The sequence below is a fragment of the Castor canadensis genome, chromosome 18, assembly GCF_047511655.1.
Source record: "Castor canadensis chromosome 18, mCasCan1.hap1v2, whole genome shotgun sequence".
In the NCBI taxonomy this organism is placed as follows: Eukaryota; Metazoa; Chordata; class Mammalia; order Rodentia; family Castoridae; genus Castor; species Castor canadensis.
This window is the reverse complement of record NC_133403.1, coordinates 33,113,878-33,127,197: the sequence shown is the minus strand read 5'-3', so window position 1 is coordinate 33,127,197 and position 13,320 is coordinate 33,113,878. Positions and strand designations below refer to the sequence as shown.

Sequence of the window (13,320 nt, the reverse complement as noted above, 5' to 3'; positions counted from 1 at the left end):
TAAAGTTGTAGTAGTCAAAGCAGTGTCATATGGACAAAAGAACGGACAAATTGACCATTGGATCAGCATAGCTAGACCAGAAATAGACAGACACAGATATAGTCAACTGACTCCTGGCAAAGGAGCCAAGGGAACCAAGGGGGAAAAAGGTAGTCTTCTCACTAATGGGTGGTGGAGCAACTGGGCATTCATATGGCCAGAAGAATCTAAGCTGGGCTTAGGTGTCTTACACCTATAATCCTAGCTACTTAGGAAGCAGAGATCAGGAGGATCACAGTTCGAAACCAGCCCAGCAAATAGTTCACATGACCCTATCTTGAAACTACCCAACACCAAAAAGGACTGGCAGCGTGGTTCAAATAGTCGAGCACCTGCCTAGGAAGCATGAGGCCTTGAGTTCAAACCCCAATACCACACACACTAAAAAGAATCTAAACACAGACCTAATGTCCTTTACAAAAATTAATTCAAAATGAACTACAGATCTAAGTGTAAAATAAAGAATTACAACCCCCCTAAAGGTAGCAGGAGAAAAACCTAGGTGACCTTGGATTTGACATTTCAGATTCAATACCCAAGGCATGATCCATGAAAAACAATTGATAAGTTGGGATTCATTAAAATTTAAAACTTATACTCAGTGAGAAGGCAATACACTGATGGGAGAAAATCTTTGCCTGGAACATACAGATGAAAAGGGTTGGTCTCCAAACTTTGTGAAGAACTCTTACATATTCAACAATAAGAAACTAATCCAACTTTAAAATAGTCAAAAGGTCTGCACAGGTTCCTGACTAATGAAGATGCACAGATGGTAGGTACACATGCAAAATTAGGCTAATGGAACAGTCAAACCCCCCAACACCAACACCCCTAAGTGCTGGTGAGGACATGGAGCAACCAGAATTCTCACCCATGGCTGGTGGGAATGCAATGTGGTACAGTCACTTGGGAAGACAGTTTGATTATTTCTTAAAAAAAATAAACACACTCTTACCATAGGATCTGGTGATTGTTCTTCTTGGTGCTTACCAAAATGAGTTGAAAATTCATATGCGCAAAAAACCCTGCACAAGAATATTTGTCGCAACTTTATTCACAACTGCCAAAAGTTAGAAGCAACCAAAATGTCCTTTACTAGGTGAATGTACAAAGAAGTATGGGACATCCACACGATGGAATATTATTCAGCACTGAAAAGGAGTAAGCTATTATGAAAAAACACAAAGGAGCCATAAGTGCATATAGTTAAGTGAAAGAAGAGACTCTGAAAAGGCTGCAGATTGTATGATTCCAACTCCATGATATGCTTAAAAGTCAGAACCTACGAGGACAGTGAAAAGATCAGAGCTGGCCAGGGCTGCTGTGGGAGGGAGAGACGGATGAATAGGTTGAGTACCATGGAGTTTTCAGGGCAGTGACACTATGCTGTATGAACCTGTAATGATAGAAGCATGCCATTATACATGTGACAAAACCTAGGGAATGTATAATACGAAGAGTGATCCTAGCAGGTGCAGTGGCACACGTCTGTAATCCCAGCACTTGGGAGATTGTGCAGGAGGATCATGAGTTCTAGGCCAGCCTGGGCAACATAATAAGACCTTGTCTCTTGTTTCTATGCAAATATATTCATATGTTTAATTTAATGAGTGCACCCTCAACAAAGACACACGTATTTTTAAGGATTTCAATATAAATGGCCGAATTTTCCTCCAGAAAGTCACTGATTTCCACTACCCCTAGCTGGGGTCACAGGTATGTGGGGTTTTTTTCTTTCTTTTTTATGGGAGGGGCATGGGACTGGGGTTTGAACTCCCGGCTTCAAACTTGCAAAGCAGGCGCTCTACCACTTGGGCCACACCTCTAGTCCATTTTGCTCTGGTATTTGGAGGTAGGGTCTTGCAAACTAGTTGCTTGCTCTGGCCTCAGACCTTGATTGTCCTGATCTCAGCCTCCTAACTGGCCAGGATAACACCAGCACCTGGCTCACATGGCTTCATTCGCTTGTGTGATGTCCCACAGTGAGTGAGAAGGTGTCAGGGATACTGGCCAGCTGCCCACTGTAGCTGGCTGTGCAGGGGGAAGGGAGATGGAGGGAACCTTGGCTGCAGTGTCTGGGCGCCAGGACCAGCTGTCTGCAGACTTCAGCTGCTCAGAATCTGAGGAGCAAGAGAACCTTACAGCAGGAGGAGCCCTGGCTTCTTACCAGGATAAGATTTGTCAATAAAGCTGTTGCAATCTTGTGAACATCAACTTTGTCCCCCCTCTCCTACTGACTCTGGGATAATACCAAGGTCGGTTCTTCAGGCCCCACATACAGTTCCAGCCTGACAGCAATAGACCTTAAGTTTGGAGATTGCAGATGTGTGTGTGTGAGACCCTGGATAAACAACCTTCTTCTAAACTATAGGGTTAAAAATGTAAGAACCCTAAAACAGAGTGGTGGAGACTGTCAACTGCACTGGTGACATTAAAATGCACTTGGATGTCACCTGAGACAAGTGGCTTACCCTCTCTGAGCCTCAGTATCTTCATCTGAATAATGAACAGAACACTGCTTACTTCATAGGATTCTTGTGGGGGTTAAATGAAATAGTCCATGCAACATGCTCGGCACCTCAGAAGCCCTCCATAAGGAGAAGCTGTTGTGAATATCCAAAGTCATTAGAGACCACAGTTCACTCTTCCTAACTGGCCTGACTGTCACTGGGTCTGGGAAAAGGAAATGCATTTTCCAAAGTTCCACATTGGATTGCTGATCATGCCTAGGTGTTCTGTTTTTGAAGGCTCAATGCACGGCTTTCTGATGAAACTCAAGGGTCTCTCTTGCAGGACATAAAGTGCTCAGACCACGACCTCTCCACTTCCTTGGCTCTCTTCTGCCTCTTGGGGGGCTTAATGAAATACAAGGCATGTGTCCTCAGTGTCTGGCTGCAGCTCTAAGAGAAGCATTATTTAGGACTTGAGTCAGTTCAGCACAAAATTTAATCACTCTAGCAATACTGTTACACAGCATGACAGAAAGCTGGGGGACTGGCTGGGAGACGCATGGCTGGCTGTCAAGATGCTTTTGTTTGTTGGGTTTCTTCTTTGGATCTTAAAGAGCTAGTTCTGAAGTGTGGGGACCTGGGAGTTTCCATTCCCCTGGGTGGGGCATCTGATCTCCAAACTAACTGAAAATCCCCCAAATTTTCACTTGCATTCATGACCCTAAAATGAAGTCCCACTCTTCATTTCTCCCATTTGTGTGATTTCCTGCAGTAGGAGAGAAGATGTCAGGGGCACGGTGCCAGCTGCCCACTGTACCTGGCTAATATTTTCTGGTGATTTCTTGACAGAGTTGCAAACTTGTCTCTGTTTCTACTCTGACTCCCCAATCCATAGAATAACACCAGTAGCTGATGTCATGACACATTGACCAGCTCTCCCTCCAGGAAGGAAAGGCTTGTTTCCCAAATGCTGCAGAGAGGTGGCATGTCCAAGGTCATATCTCCTTTCCAAGACCACTCATATGGAGACTGGTCATTGTAGAAGCATAAAGGCTCAGCCTTCTCTTTTCAATGAGCGATAACTCTGAATGCCCATCCCTGGTTCACAGTACCCGTGGTGTTGACTGTGCCCTTCAGCAGTGCAAAGGCCCTGGGGTAGGAGCATGCCTGACATGGTTGAAGAAGGCAAAGAAGCCAGTGTGGCTGGAGGAAGTAAGCAAGGGGAAAGAAGTAGGTGATGAGGGTAGAATTCAGGTGGGGGCTGGGAACTAGTAGAACTTGGCAATCAATTCTATGAACTTTAATTTTGGCTCAACAATTGCCTAGGAGGCCAATGTGTGTGTGTGTGTGTGTGTGAGCTGAATAGAAAATAACATATTTCAGCAACTCTGTTGTTTAGACTGATTGGAGCAAGGGTGCAACTGAGAGACTGAATATAACAATAATCCAAGTGAGAAAGTATAATGGCTCAGCTCAGGGCTGAGACTGCAATAAAACTGCCAGTATTTAAAAAAAAAAGAAAAAAAAATCCATTCTTTTTCTTCCATAGTGATGGGTGAACCCAGGGCTGCTCAGCTGGGACTACATTTCCCAGTCTCCCTTGGGGCAAAGTAGAACCATGTGACTAAGTTCTAGCCAATGGAATGCGATAGTGGCAACTTTGTCTCCTTTGCTTAAAAGAAAATTGTGTGCTAGTTCTTTTTTTTTCTCTTTGACCTTTTACACATAGCCACAGGGATGTGCCCAGATGCAGGTGAGCCATGTAGACAAGGACAAGACTGTGTAAAGATTCTGAATTCCTGGACGACTCATCTCAGGACTATTTCATGAGTAAGAAATATGCTCCTCTCTTCTTTAATCCACTGTATTTGGGGTCCTTTGTCACAGCAGCTTAACCTTTACCTCAACTAATACACAGAGTTTTACGGACGGTTTGGTAATATTAGAAGTGAATTACAGCACCGTGTGGAATAGGAAATAGCCTCAAATGTGGCACTCGCCACCTCCTTCCTTAAATCTCCTTGACCAAACCTGCAGGGAACTTTCCAGACTCTTCCCTTGTAAGTCCCTATGGATACCTTTTCTGTTATGCATTCTCACTCCCATCCTATGTGTACCTTTCCAACTTCTCAGTGCCTGGAAACACCTGCAAAATTTTATCACATTTTATTAAGTGAATAAATATTTTCCAACTTTCCATCACAGACAAGCTCCAAAAAGTTCCTTTGCATTACTCCAGAGACATCCTCCTAGAAGAAAGATTCATCTGACCCAGGCCACCATCTCAGCACAGAGAACTAGCAGAAACTTTGAAATCTCAGAGTAAGTTGTTTTTTTGTTTCCTTTTTAGCATCTCTTTCATTAAAACAACCCTCTCAATGAGCAGAAGTGGGAGGAGGGGGAAGAGAAACTGTGTTTTCTCTAGCTTGAGCAAAGCATGACGTTTGCTCCTAAGGACTAATATTTCTTCTCCCACTTACTCAGACACAAATACTTACGGAACAGGCACTCCCATGCATACACTGACATGGTTCTTTCTTACATGTATGTGCTTGGGCACACACAGACTCACAGGCAACTCAGTCATGCTGGCAGACACTGGGCTGTCCAGTCTTCTGTTTCTGAAATCCAGCCTCCAGCGATTCTTCCCTGGTCTCTGATTCTATGTCCTTTCCACTCTCTGATTCTTTGGATTTCATGCCAAAATTCACAGTGGGAGTGTTATGCTGCCTTGTTTCCTCTCTGCTTTTATGGTCTGTCGTGTTCATTAATAGCACAGTGAAGGGGTTTATAAAATGAGTCAGGAATAAGGATTCTGGAAGTTGAGACAAAACATGGCCCCGTCAGACTGTGCTAAGTGTCAAGAAGGGTCGCGTTTCCTCCTGAATTAGTGTTACTATCCCTGAGGTGGCTGTGGTCTGCTAAGGTTCACACTACCGCTGGGGTGGGGATCTAGAGAATACTGCAAAGGTGCGCAGCCTAGCAGAGGTCCCCAAAAGATTTGCTCAGGGTATGACCAGAATTAACCCACCTGGGGATGAGGGACTGGAAAGGAGTTGCTGGGAATTTTGTGTGTGTGTGTGCGCGTGTGTGTGTGTACGGATAGATGCGAGTGCATACTGTGTATTGACTGGGTGACTTATTATTAGCATATAAGCGTGGGTTGTATATATATATATATTTATATATGTGTGTTAACACTAATTTGTGGCTCTCTGTGGCATGTGTATTTTTATTTAATTTTTATCTCCAGTCCATTTCACAGCATCCTTCTTCTTCCATTCTATTTTCTAAGCATACAGCAATCTCGCCTTATCCACTGGTTATTTTTCTTGTGGTTTCTGTTATTCGTGGTCAACTATGGTCTAGTGGAAAATTCCAGAAATAAACAATTTATGAGTTTAAAGTAAATTTTATGATGGTACATTATTATAATTTTTCCATTTTATGATTTATTACTACTGCTAATCTCTGTGCTTAATTTACAATTTAAACTGTATCCTTTTTCATGGGTATGTATGAGTAGGGAAAACACAGTATATCTAGTGTACAGTGCTAGCCATGGTTTCAAGCATCCACCAGAGGGTCTTAAAATGTATCCTCCTCAGATTAGGGACTATTTTACGCTCTTCTTAAATTCCTTAATTCTCCCAAATTATTATTATTATTATTATTATTATTATTATTATTCTTTTCTTCTTCTTCCATCCCCCTCCTCCTCCTCCTTCTTCTTCTTTCTCCCTCCTTCTCTATCCCCTTCTCTCTTTCTCTCCCTCTCTTGCTCCTCCCCTCCCTCCCCTCTCCTTCCTCCATATACTATTTTCTTACTTTCCACCATGCCTGCCTTGCCTAGTCAAGTGCTCCCCATCACTCCTCAGCATAAGCATCATGCTCTGGGCCTGAGCTCCTGGATAGAGTTGGCTCTCATTGAGTGAGCACCCACAGCCCCCTTTCTTCCTCCTCCATAACTCAGTAGCCACATTCCCACTCCCTATTTCTCTCTGCCTTCCCTACCCACAGTGGCTCTGCATCCTGTCATCTTTGCTAAGTTGAAAGCATTTCCCCAAATTGACCCTCCCTTCAGGGTTCTTCACTAGAGTTGATCACACCAGAGATTTGGGTGAATTCTAGAAGTTGGAGGTGAAGCAACAGCAGTCGTGTTTACAGTCAGGGGTCAATGTGAGATCTGTTGTCACAGCTCCCATGGTCAACAGTCAGGGGTCAATGTGAGATCTGTTGTCACAGCTCCGATGGTCAACAGTCAGGGGTCAATGTGAGATCTGTTGTCACAGCTCCCATGGTCAACAGTCAGAGGTCAATGTGAGATCTGTTGTCACAGCTCCGATGGTCAACAGTCAGGGGTCAATGTGAGATCTGTTGTCACAGCTCCGATGGTCAACAGTCAGGGTCAATGTGAGATCTGTTATCACAGCTCCGATGGTCAACAGTCAGGGGTCAATGTGAGATCTGTTGTCACAGCTCCGATGGTCAACTGCTAGGAGACTGGGGACACCAGGCAGACAGAGTGCTCCTCCATCTCCTCTTGTATCTCCTCTTTTACCTTCTTCAGGTCCAGGGACAGATTTGGGTGGAGATGTGGGCCTTTCTGAAGACTCTAGAAGTGAAGTTAGAGGGCTACAGGTGGGGAAAGACTGACAAGGGTCACAGGGCGAGATAGACACAGGTTCCAGTCTATGAGCTCATCCTCATTGTTCGTGACAGCTCTCATCATGCCGTTTCCAAATGGAAAGTGAATTATAGACTCAGCATCCCACACAGGATCCACAGACTTACATAGGCATTGCCACCAGCTGTCATGGTCCCATGAGGTCTCACCTTATGATAAAAGGGTTATCACAAAGCCTCTCCTTCTCTCACCTGATGTACAGCCTGAACACTCCCAGGTGAACCTAAGTTCACTGTTGGATTTCCAGGATTTAAAAATCACCCACCGCTTACAAATAGCTTAATAAGAATTCCCTGCTTTCAAGCACAGTATTGCTGCCCTCACTTTTGTGATATATTCATAAGAATGTACACACACAAAAATTTCTATAGTTCTTATTAGATCAGCAGTCCCAAACTGGCAGCTTTGGATTAACTATGTCCTACTTAGGGATTTCCCTCAGTCCACACAGCTTTCAAACTTTTGAATTAGTTGTCAACATTTAGAAGTCAGATTTCACATACAAAATTCAGGTTTTAAGTTTCCTTTTAAAAAATCAACAGCTCAAGCAATATGGTACCTACATTTCCCATGAGAAGAACTGGATGAAGCTGGATGTCTGTTATTCCTTTTGGATGGGCTTCCGCATGGGGCCATGGGCCACCCACTTTCCCATGGCCCCTGTTGTTTGCTCCCCTCATTTATATTACATTCTAACCCTAGTCCAACCTTGAGTCTGTACTGATCTACCTCTCTTTTTCATGAAAGAGAATAAACTTCTAGCTTACATTAGCCAATATTTTTGTGCCTGTGTTAATTGCTGCTGAATTGAATTCTAAGGTTACAGAAGGCACCACCACTTTCCACAATTAAGAACAGAAGGTAAGCAATGTACACCACTTGAATGAAACATCTTCCCGTGGGTTGGTAGTGTTCATATCCTGAATCCAATTACGTTGACAATGATCCTTTCTTTAAGTTTAAGTCATGCATTCCCAGGGTCTCCTAAGGTTACTGACGACTCTCCTCTGTCTGGCTTATTGCCCAGCTCTCTTGAGAGCATGAGGTCTTCATTCTAGACTGGTGGAACTCCCATAAAGTCCCAGAGCCCTCTGTCTTCTTTCCATATGATATTGGTACCCTGCCCATCCTCCATCACACCCCAACACATGCCTCTGCCATCTATGACATCACCACATGATATCTTCATTGTGGCTCAGTTTCTGGATGGAATAGGTGCAAAGCAACTGAGCCTATCCCGCTGCCATGTTAATCCCTGCCAACCTAATCATTCACAAATGTTCCTGTCTTTTTTTCTGCATTATCAAGACATTTCCTTGGTTAGTACAGGCTTATTATTGTGCCTGATATTACTTCTATATGCATATAGTCAAACCCTCCCCCCATGCCTAGGAATTTCACATTCACAGATTCAACTCAATAACAGATCAAAAACATTTAAAAAAAAAGTCCAGAAATTTCCAAAAAGCAAACCTTGAATTTTCTGTGTGCCCAGTGCTACACTGAATCCATGTGAGTGAAGTGATGTAAACACACCCATTGTAGCCACAGATCCTCCTCTCCCTCTGGCACTTGTTAGAGCACTGCTGCTTGGCTCCTCGTTCATGTACTGTGTGGTTAGGTCTATCGTGGTTGTACTGGACAGGTACAGACTCTTGTCCTTGTCCTTATCCCTAAAACAATGCAGTATAACAAGTATTTATATTGTATTAGGTATTATAAGTACTTAAGAGATGTTTTAAAATGTATGGGATGATGTGTGTAGGTTATACACAGGTGCTATGCTGTGTTACACAGGAGCATCGGTGGATTTTGGCATCTCTAGTGATTCCTGGAACCAATCCCCTGCAGATACTGGCTGCATTTAGACACATATTCACTTGTACATGCATACTTAATTCTGTACACATATGATTTGATATTTTCCATGGTATATGTGTTTTATCATTTTTTAAATACATTGAGTACATGTGTGTGACACTGTATATGAATATATATATATATATGTTTAATTTGTATTAGGATATATTCATTGTGCAGGGGGATTCATTGTGACAATTCCAAATAAGTTTACATTGTACATTGGTTAGGTTGCCCCCACTGTCTTCCCCTCAACACCCCAGTCCCCGCCCCCACTTAAAGCAGTTGCAAGAGATTTCATTGTTCTATTTTGTATCTGCATATGAGGCCCATCAACCATGTTTCCTCACCTTCATCTCATTTATTCACCCTTCCCTCTCCGAAAAGTACTCCCCCTGCTACCACCACCACCATCACACACATACTGTACCTATTTCACAGTTCTGTTTTTCGGTGTTAATTTTTTTCAGTGTTAATTCCAAGGTTCAAATGTTCAAAAGGGTTTCTCAGTGTATCCTTACTGAGGGTGTACTTTACTTTGGTCAGTTCAATCCCTTCCATTATTCTCCCCTCCCTCTTCCCTCCCACCCCCCATTATTCAACAGCTTTCAATATATATTGTTATATCCTTTACCCGCACAGATGTTATATATTTCGATATTGTTGACTCTCATGTATGTGAATATAATTTATGGGTGAATATTTATATATTAAAGTGTTGTCTGAAGACCTGGAACTATACAATACTCCTTTTTGATCTCATTCAATTTATGTATATATCTTACAAGTTCACTACTTATCTTTTATAATGAAAATATGTAGGCTCAAGGGGAAATCCGTTGGCCAAAGTGACACAACTATCAATGATAAGTTATTTGTTACAGCTGCTCTTGGTGCCACCTCCCTCCCCACCTACCTCTCCTTGGTCGGTACACCCGTCATCCAGCTACTGTAAATGTTGGCTGTTGCCAGCAGCTCACACCTGCACAGCTTGCTGGAGGATGCCTGGAAGGATGCATCCCTTCCTAAGGGAGATTCTGGACCAGTGATAGATTGATGTGGGTGGGATCTAAGCACTCCTCATCTAGGGAAGGGAGAGGGAGAGAAGCAGATCAGGGAAGAGGAAGGAGCCAGGTAAATGTGATTCCAGAAAAAAATCTAGTCTGAATCCCAACATGTGGCTTTGATTTTCAGTATCCTTGTCTAGACATTACTGGAATACAGGTTCTGTCTCACTACAAAGCCTGGGGATTTTCTCCACACCACACTGCATCTTCCCTGGGCATTTGTGTTACAATTCGTGCTCATCTGGGGTAATTTTTCCACACCTTTCTCCAGACATAGCAATGAATAGGAATTATTTGTTGGTCTAAAAGCTGAGTGGACGTTAACTGTTTTAGACTATGAAGTGTGCCTGTTACATTACATTTTATGGTTTTATAGCAATTACATTGCATTTTATGGTGTCATAACATATTACATTTTATGGCTTAATATCAGCTTTAATACAAGACACCATGGCCCAGAATTTTAACAAGGGGAAGCCTTTTCTGGAGGAATGGTAATGGACTTTCTGTATGACCACATGCCTTCCAGCAGGAGGCCATGGAAGGTGACTCAGAGACCAGACTGCATTGGAGCCTAGACCACCACGCCACCCTGTGCCCCTCAGTCTTGCTTGGCTTTCTTGCCAGACATCTTCATGCAGACTACTTGAAAAGATGCTTCTCTGGGTTTCTGGTCCCCCACCTCTCCTTTACCCCCACTTTCTTCATACAACAGACAAGATGTTGCATGCTAAGCAAACACTCTGCCACTGAGCCACATCCCAGGTCCCAAGGCGATCTTTTAAAACACAACAGTTCAGCCTAAAACCTGACTGCAACTTCCCATTGACACAGGAGCCAAGTTCAAATTAAGGCTATGGCTTTAGGAAGGGCTTTCCTGTTCTGGCCCTCAGCTTTGGCTCATTTGCCATTCCCCCAGGAACCCTACACTAAAGCCACAGTGAGCTTCTCACCAGTCTCAGATGTGTTGTGCCCTTTTGCACCTGCTGTTCTTTTTGCTTAGAAACCCTTCTTGGCTCTTTTATTCTATGCATCAACAAATATTTATTGAGCACCTGCCATGCTTGGCATTGTTCTCATGACTAAGCAGTGCCAGTCACTTTCTAGTGGGACGAGGGAGCACTGTATTTGGCCATTCAAAACTTACATTCACCTCCTCCAGGAAGTCTTCTCCGACTTGTCCAGGAAGCAATGTATTCTATTCCATGCCTGTGTCATAACACTTATCGTAGAAATTGCCATCATCTCTTCACTTCTTTGCCTTCCCCAAGAGCAGGGACATTTTCACTTTTGTATCACCATCACCAAGCAAAATCCATGGTCCATACAGGTTTCCATCAGTTGATCAAATAAGGTAATGAACAAAGCAAGAGGGAATGAATGATGAGTGTGCATTAGGTATGCCAGTGAGATTCCACCGCCACTGAGAAACATTTGTACCGTAGATGTTTTGAATCTTGCCATGAGAAATTCACTTCTTTGAGTTAAGCATAGCCTACAATCAGCAGCTGTTTTGAAGACAAATGGCCCTGGGGAGTGAGAAATTTGAGTCAATTATCCCACAAGAGCAAGTAGTACCGGATGGAGAGGACAGGACTTCAGGGAGCATTTCATACCCAAGTAGGAGATAAAAACAGAGGACAAGAAAGGAGACTTAAGGGAGGGCCCCATCTGAACTGTCTTCGATCAGCTCAGGAAATTAGCATCATAGGGGAACAAGAGCTCTGAGCTAGACATTAAGTTGTAGTCCTGGTTCTAACCCTGACTTACTGTGCAACTCCTAGCAGAACCCTCAGCCTCTCACTTTGGTTTCATGACCTATAATATACAAGGAGGCCAAAGCAGACATGACCAAGGGACCCTCAGGAGACAGCGGAGCTCAGTGATTCAGGTGCAAGTGCTGCTGCACTCCAATTTTCCTCATGTATAAAATGAGGAGTATAAAATATACATTCCTGAGAAGACTAAGGTAGGGACTTAATAAGATAATACAAATAAAACAATTAGCACAGAACCTGGGATGTGATAAGTACCCGATAAAGGTTGGTTAACAATAAATGAGCCAAAGGGGAACTTGAGAATATCTACAAAAAGAAGGCCATACTAGAAAGGAACTTAATAATGGCAAAGGCAGACCTGTGTCAGGGGTTCACTTGGTACTGGGCCAAGTGCTTTGTAAATGGCATCTCCTTGCAGTAACCCTAGGTGGTAGCTACTGCTTTCCTTGACTTCCCAATAAAGCTCAGAGCAGGTGAGTAATGTGCCCACTTTCATACAAATGGTAACTGGCACAGCCAGGACTCAAACCAGAACCCACCCGAGGCTAAAGCTTTCACTCAATACGAAGCATTTTCATTCAAATATTTTTTTGATCTCTCCTCTTGAGATGCTAAGTGCATGTAATCAGACTGCTTAAAATTGTCCCACAACTTACAAATGCCCTGCCTCTCTCTCTCTGTTTCCTTCTTTCTTTCTTTTTTTAAGTCTTTTATCTCTCATGTTACACTTTGGATATTTTCTACTGCTTAGCCTTCAAGTTCACTAATCTCTTCTTCTACAGTACCTAATCAGCTGTTAGATACCATTCAGTGTATTTTTTTAATCTCTTGCACTATAGGTTTGATCTCTAGGAGTTTAATTTGTTGTTGTTGTTTTATGTCTTCCATATAGCTACTTAATTTTTATTCTTTCCTTTTTTTTGTGCAGTATTGAGGATTGAACTCAGAGTGTTACACTTCTTAGGCAAGGGCTGTACCATTTGAGCCAGGCTCTCAGTCCTTTTGCTTTTTTAATTTGTTTTGCAGATAGGGTCTCATGCTAACTTTGCCTGGACTGACCTCAAACCACAATCCTCCTTCGTCTACCTCCCAAGTAGCTGAGATTGCAGGCATGAACTGCATGTTAAGTGTCTACTTAACACTTTTTTGATGTGCTACAGGTCAAAGCCAAAGCCTCATGAGCAACATCTCCTGCACCAAGTTGTTTTTAAACATATGGAATATTATTTTAATGTCCTTATCAGCTAATTCCAATATGTGTGTCTACTCTGGGATGGTTTCAGTTGATTGCTTTTTCTCCTCTTTTTAGTTTTATTTTTCTGCACTTTTTGTTTTTTGGTGTGGTAATCATTGATCAGATGCCAATTAGCAGTGATCAAATGACCTCATTCTGGATGATGAACTACTGCTCTAGGCCAATCATAGCAGTTCTAGTT

General features: G+C 42.9%; 1 long non-coding RNA gene across 1 annotated transcript in view; it reads left to right on the top strand.

Moving 5' to 3' along the window:
• Positions 1-13,320, top strand: part of LOC141418824 (uncharacterized) — a 45,583-nt gene that overhangs the window by 23,061 nt on the left and 9,202 nt on the right. Inside the window, exons 2-3 of the long non-coding RNA XR_012443460.1 lie at positions 4,222-4,322; positions 4,698-4,814. This is a non-coding gene — a long non-coding RNA (uncharacterized lncRNA). The remainder of the gene's footprint in view (positions 1-4,221; positions 4,323-4,697; positions 4,815-13,320) is intronic.